This window comes from Triticum urartu, chromosome 6A (genome assembly GCF_056163025.1).
Source record: "Triticum urartu cultivar PI428250 chromosome 6A, HENAU_Tu73, whole genome shotgun sequence".
Classification (NCBI taxonomy): domain Eukaryota; kingdom Viridiplantae; phylum Streptophyta; class Magnoliopsida; order Poales; family Poaceae; genus Triticum; species Triticum urartu.
In genome coordinates this window covers 1,684,697-1,690,696 of record NC_141878.1, presented here as the reverse complement: position 1 = coordinate 1,690,696, position 6,000 = coordinate 1,684,697, and positions in this window count along the sequence as shown.

The following is a 6,000-nucleotide window of genomic DNA, read 5'->3' as shown; positions in this document are numbered from 1 at the left end:
AATTAGTACAAGTAAGTCTATCTTAATTAATATCTTTACTCCACTCACATGGCACATTCTGATCTTAAAAATACTGCATCTTATCTTAGAATTGAGGACCCCTGAATCGCTCCCCGCCGGTGAATTGCTGATGGTTCGGAGATTTATCAGTGACTTCTTCATGAATCACTACATCAATCCCACTGGTGATATTGAAGATTTCAGCATGCCTTCTCCTGAAACATCGAGTAAGAGTTAGCTTCTAAATATATTTGCATGGATACATTGTGTTCCATCTGATGAGGTCTTCGTATTTCGTGCACTATGATTAATTATGTAATACATATATATGTTGACAAATCATTGGAATTTAGCTATCATTTGTTCAATTGCAATTGTTACGAAATCTGGTGAATGTTCTTTCTGTGGATACTATTTGTTCAATTGCATATTGTGGCGAATTTGCTTTTTTGCATGCTGATTCAAGTGGGATATTTTAGTTTTAAGCTGGCAATTGCTCCGCACACGGTTCAACTAAATGAGTGTGTGTGATCCACATCGAAAAGCATACGTCAATCGTAGTTGAACCGGCAGTGATACACAACAGATCGCAGACAATTTGCAGCACTACTACGTGTGTGTAGGAGCTCCAGAACCGTTTGGGATACCACATTGTCGCACACGAGAGCTCAGAGTAAACTATGCCCGATGTAAAATACAATCCCATTCGTAATTTTTTTTAGGAAACATGTGGGATCACAAATGAAAATCACACGTCACTCTTACTGCAACCGTCGGTGTTACACAACAAATCATAAACGGTCTCCATCACTTGTATGTGTGCAAAGGGGCTCCTGAACCGTTTGTGATAAAACATTATCCACACGGAATTGTTCAGAAATGTGTGTGATGGAGTCATGCATGGCAGACGAGGTCTGCAGAAAACTCGTGTGCGATGGGGCACATATGGCACATAGTTCATATGTTGATTCGTGTGCCTTACATACTCTTTCTCAAATGGTTCATTACGACACACCGCTTGGTTTCAGTGCATCATTAGAAACGTTTAACTATCAATCCCACACATGTGAAAGAATTTAGTGTGTTCTGCGTCACATACGATTACATTTGGCAAGGCCTCTGCATCATAGCTCCCTATCCTTGACAGTTTTTGGGTCATGTGGGAAGGAGCCCCTCTATCGCACACACTCACTTGGCGACGGTTCAAAATACCGTCGTGGAAAAGGATTAAAAACCGTTTATATAGCACCTCGTTTACCAGTGTAGGAAGGTAGGGCAGGTTTGTTCCTTTTGCGGGTGCCCGGCTATTTCCCCGAGGTAGATTTGCTTCCTTGCTCCTATATCCAGCCCATGATTGGGTGAGGTTCTGGCCGCTTTTTCAATCTCTACCTGCTCGGTGGAAGGTTCTCGTTCAATGCTTTCCGAGAACATGGAGGGAGCTTGCCAAGTCACGAAATTTACTAAGTGATGTTTGTTGACATATCAACGCAAGTCCTCGTACCGCACAATTTAGAACATATCCATATACTCATAGAAAAAAACTTGCTTCTCTTATCAATCAGGCACGACAATTCTCATAACGGAAATAAAACAACCTGTACAGGTGGCTCACATTGATAATTCTCACCACGTTGATGTCTTCCTCTACTACGATTTGGCAGTGTCATACACTTGGCCTGTTGAGAGACGAGAAGGAGGTAGGGGAGCACTGTATCAGGTTGTGTTATGTGCTAGGTGTTAGAAATCGTGGTGCCATGTGTGCACAAAGCATGATGAAGCAATGGCATGGTGAAGCAGGTGCGCCGACCTTGGCAAAGCACCATACGAAGGCGCGGGGATGGTATCTCGGTTAGCTCGATACCATCATCACATCAGAGCAATTTCTCGACCATGCACAAACAGCTTAGCGATGTGAGGATGACCAACTAGCACACCTTCCAACGATGGTGGCGACGATCTTCTTTGGGCTGAGCAGTTGCGAGAGCGACAACCTTGGCTCTTTTCGGTGATGGGGAGGTGCGAGCTCGGTAGGGGAGTAGTGATGTTATCTACAGTTGTGCCCCTTCGAAAGACCCGTGTGAAGGACATATGGGGAGGGGTGGCGGGAGGGAGCCAACGGGAAGGAGAAGAGGCGGGTCTTGGAGGGTCGACGATGGGATGGGAGGAGCCTGGCGACGTCGGCCCTCCACTCATGGGGGAGAGAATGCATGGGGGAGAGGAAGCTGATTGGTGAGGAAACCCAGGGCACTGGACTTTGTACCCCATGTCGAATCCCCAAACTGCTCCACAAACACAGAAAATATCCCACCTTTGCCCTCTATGAAAATATCCAACAACTCATGTCAATTTGTAAATTATCCAAAGCAAAACGCATTGGATGGCCCAGAATAAAAAATCGCGGAGAAGGCTCTATTTTCTGCTCGTCTCTAAATATGGGATTTTCCCGAGAAATCACTCTTTCAAATCTTAAAGCAACCATCAAGAACACATAGCTAGATTACAAAATTAAGGGTACACATACACAACTAAGGAACACATTTTCCCTTTGTGATTAGTGCATACATACAAAAACCAAGTCCATTACCAAGGATCAATTGACAGTCGCACAACATAAAGATCTCATTTGCATCGATAAAATACAATTGTGCAAGTCACTAGAGAATCAATCAATTAAGCAAGTTTTCGTTTTCACCTAACTGCTTCTTTTTGCAATATAGAACAAAATAAAATAACTCCCCACTACAACAGAACATAGCACGAATAATTTGCAGGGCAACCCAAAAGATCAACATGACCAAAATATAATGAACAATAATTTGCACATAGTAGACCTTTCATGAGCATAAGTTCGATGAGGGAAAATAACACATGAATAAGTGCAAGCCAAAATATCTTGTATTAGTGCCATATCTTGCAAGAAGGAGATAAAAAAAGTAGCACTCTTTTTTGTTAAAAAAAGCACTCGGCTAGCAGTATCAGATGAGACGTAGAAAAGTTCACATCGAGATATCATCTAGGAGAATCCGTGCTTAAGCAGGGGTCATCGGAGAACATGGGGGTGTGCAGCACCAGAGTGGAGGAAGATGACGTCGCCAAGATGCCGAGGGTTGATTTGCGAATGGGAGCTTGGGGAAGACAAGAACTGGACACCTTGTGAGAGGCGGGGTAGATGTCAACCCTCCATGACCAGGTAGAAGAACTCACAACCATTGGATCTTGGCTATGGGCGGCCTACCCAGCCACCCATAGCTATAGGACATACAGATCAATAGACTTTTTTTACACCATAGACTTGAAGACATGAGACATGCCAGGACTGAGTACTTTGGTACATTATGGCCCACCTGCATGCAGATGTATTCACTTTTGTATTCTAGAGCGTATTATGGAAAAAAATAACCAACATAGATCCCAAGCTAAGTAATATCACTCAGATTTACAATCGCTAGTAAAAGGTAAAATGCAATTTGGCAAACCAAAATACTCAATGAGAACTATTAGAGTACTACTCTTATTACATAACTGTATTTTCGCACATTAGGCATTGTTTTTGGGACATTCTTGTAAATATGTAAGCCAAATGGACTAGGCAGGCTGGAAATTTAATGAGCAAGTAAAGGAGGAGGATGGGGCGTCGTCATGGCCACTATCTTGTCCGGTAAGGACGAGGATTTGTTACACTCTCTCTTGCACTCATCCATGGTGGTGTAGTAGACGTCATTTAGCAAACAATGGAAGCAAGGTCCACCCTCGATGCAGTCGTTGGGATCTCTATGAACGCATAGCCCGTATGGTATATTGATCTTCTTGCTATCCGTGCCAACCATAGTTTGGCCTGTGTTCATAGAATAATAACAAACAGACAATCATGGTCATGCAATTATTTTAGAGTACTTTAAACAAAGGACACAATAGATTAGACAAGAAGGAAAACAAAAAGGTCTTTTCTAGCTATACTACGTCAATACTTCCAGTGAGGAGAGGAGAAGTGCAGAAAATTAAGCGTTGTGTAGATAAAGAAATATTGGTGTGCTATCTGCCTTACATTGAGAAACACTAGGGTTGCAAGTGCAAGGATGTGAAACGCGTACTTGTCCATACCCCACCAGATACTACACTATCTAGGCAGGCACACGTTCACTTTGTTTATCGATGAGAAATGGTTTGCTACCAATCAACACATTACTCGATCATGTATATATAGAGAGACTAAGAGAAGAGATAACCGGTCATCCCAATCTCATGTACTAAACAACAAGCAATAAAATCGGAATTATTTAAAATCTTTCCAGAATATATACCCCCATTAAAAGAATAAATCAAGTAGCATTTATTTCTCTTTTTTAGACAAGTTTCCTAATTTTGGTCGCAAAATATTTGTACGGGCTAAGTCGGATTTACCTCCTATGTTTATAATTGTATATTTCTAAATTGTAATTAATTGTCCATTATTTATTGCCCTGTATGGTGCCGTGCTTTTAGCATTTTTTTCTTTTGAAAAAATGGTGTACTACTTTTAGGAATAGCCTTAATTAGGTCAAGATTTTGAATTTGATATTTAAGGGATTTTTTACACTCTATATTTTACCGATTTTCCTTACGCCACTCTAGATTTTGACATTTCACTTTTGGACGCGGCTAGGGAGCGCACCCGCGCTCGTTTGTGTGATCGAGCACATTTTACCTTTTAGGAAGGAACCACCTGGTCTGCCGCATGACCGCATGATTATGTAATAAACAAAGATCTACAAAAGAAATCAGCCAAGATCTTTGTGGCGTGCATTTATTTGGGGTTCCGTTTTTTTAAAAGCCATAACTTCTGATTCGAGTAGCAAAATTCAGATCTGTTTTCACCATTGGGATTCTCACGACGAGTTCTTCAAAACTAGATCTCATGCGGATAGGTTTCGTCGAACTTTTTTTGTGAGCAACCTTAGGTGCAATGGAGGCAACTTTAGTTCTATAGGGAAGTAACTTCTTCTTTTTGGCATAGTAGAACGGCCTATGATATTGGTTTGTATCAAAACGAGAAAACACACACAAAACATGAGGTACATTTAGTGTCACATACAAGCAACTTCACAACACTATGTGTACCTATGAATTTTTCCAACTTTCCTATCATTGCTGCTCAGTTGCCTATTGTTAATGGTCAGTTGCCCATTGTTGATACTTAGTTGCCTAAAAATACGATGAAATTGCCTACCATTGATGCTCAGTTGCCTACTATTTGAAAATAGTTGCCTACAATTACAACTCAGTTGCCTAATTTTGTAAAATAGTTGCCTAAAATAGTGTGAAGTTGTTTATTATTGCTTTCTCTAAGTTGCCTAAAAACACTCTGAAGTTGCCTATCGGTGATACTTAGTTGCCTACAATTACAACCCAGATGCCTAACTTTGTAAAATAGTTTCCTACAATAGTGTGAAAAGTTTCTTATTATTGTTTTCTCTAAGTGGCCTACAAACACTCTGAAATTACCCACGAGTGATACTTAGTTGCCTGCCATTGCTATTTTGGTTGCTTATAATACATTGAAAGTTGCCCGTCAGTGTTACTAAGTTGCCTATCTATGACACTAAGTCGCTTACCATACTGAAAAGTGTTGTACACAACGACGGATGATGTTAAGCTACTCTCTAGTCATGGCAGACAACTTAGGATAATGTTAGCCTACCTAGGAAACTAGGTTACCTACAATACTATCAAATATTGGAGGCAAAACTAATTACCGTAGAATACTTTCTAGCTAAGGTAGGAACTTAGAGGACAAACTAGTTAACTTGGTAGTCATGGTAGGCAGCTTTGATCTGATTTTCAATGATAGGAAGTTTATCTTTGCCTACAATAAAACAGTTTATATTTGCCTTGGTGTGCAATATTGTTTATGCAGGACAATTGTTCACTTCAAGAGCGATGGCCATGTCACGGATGTATAGCTCGCGCCACCATTATAATGCGCTAGCATCTGACCATGCCATGATGCTCGACGAATATATG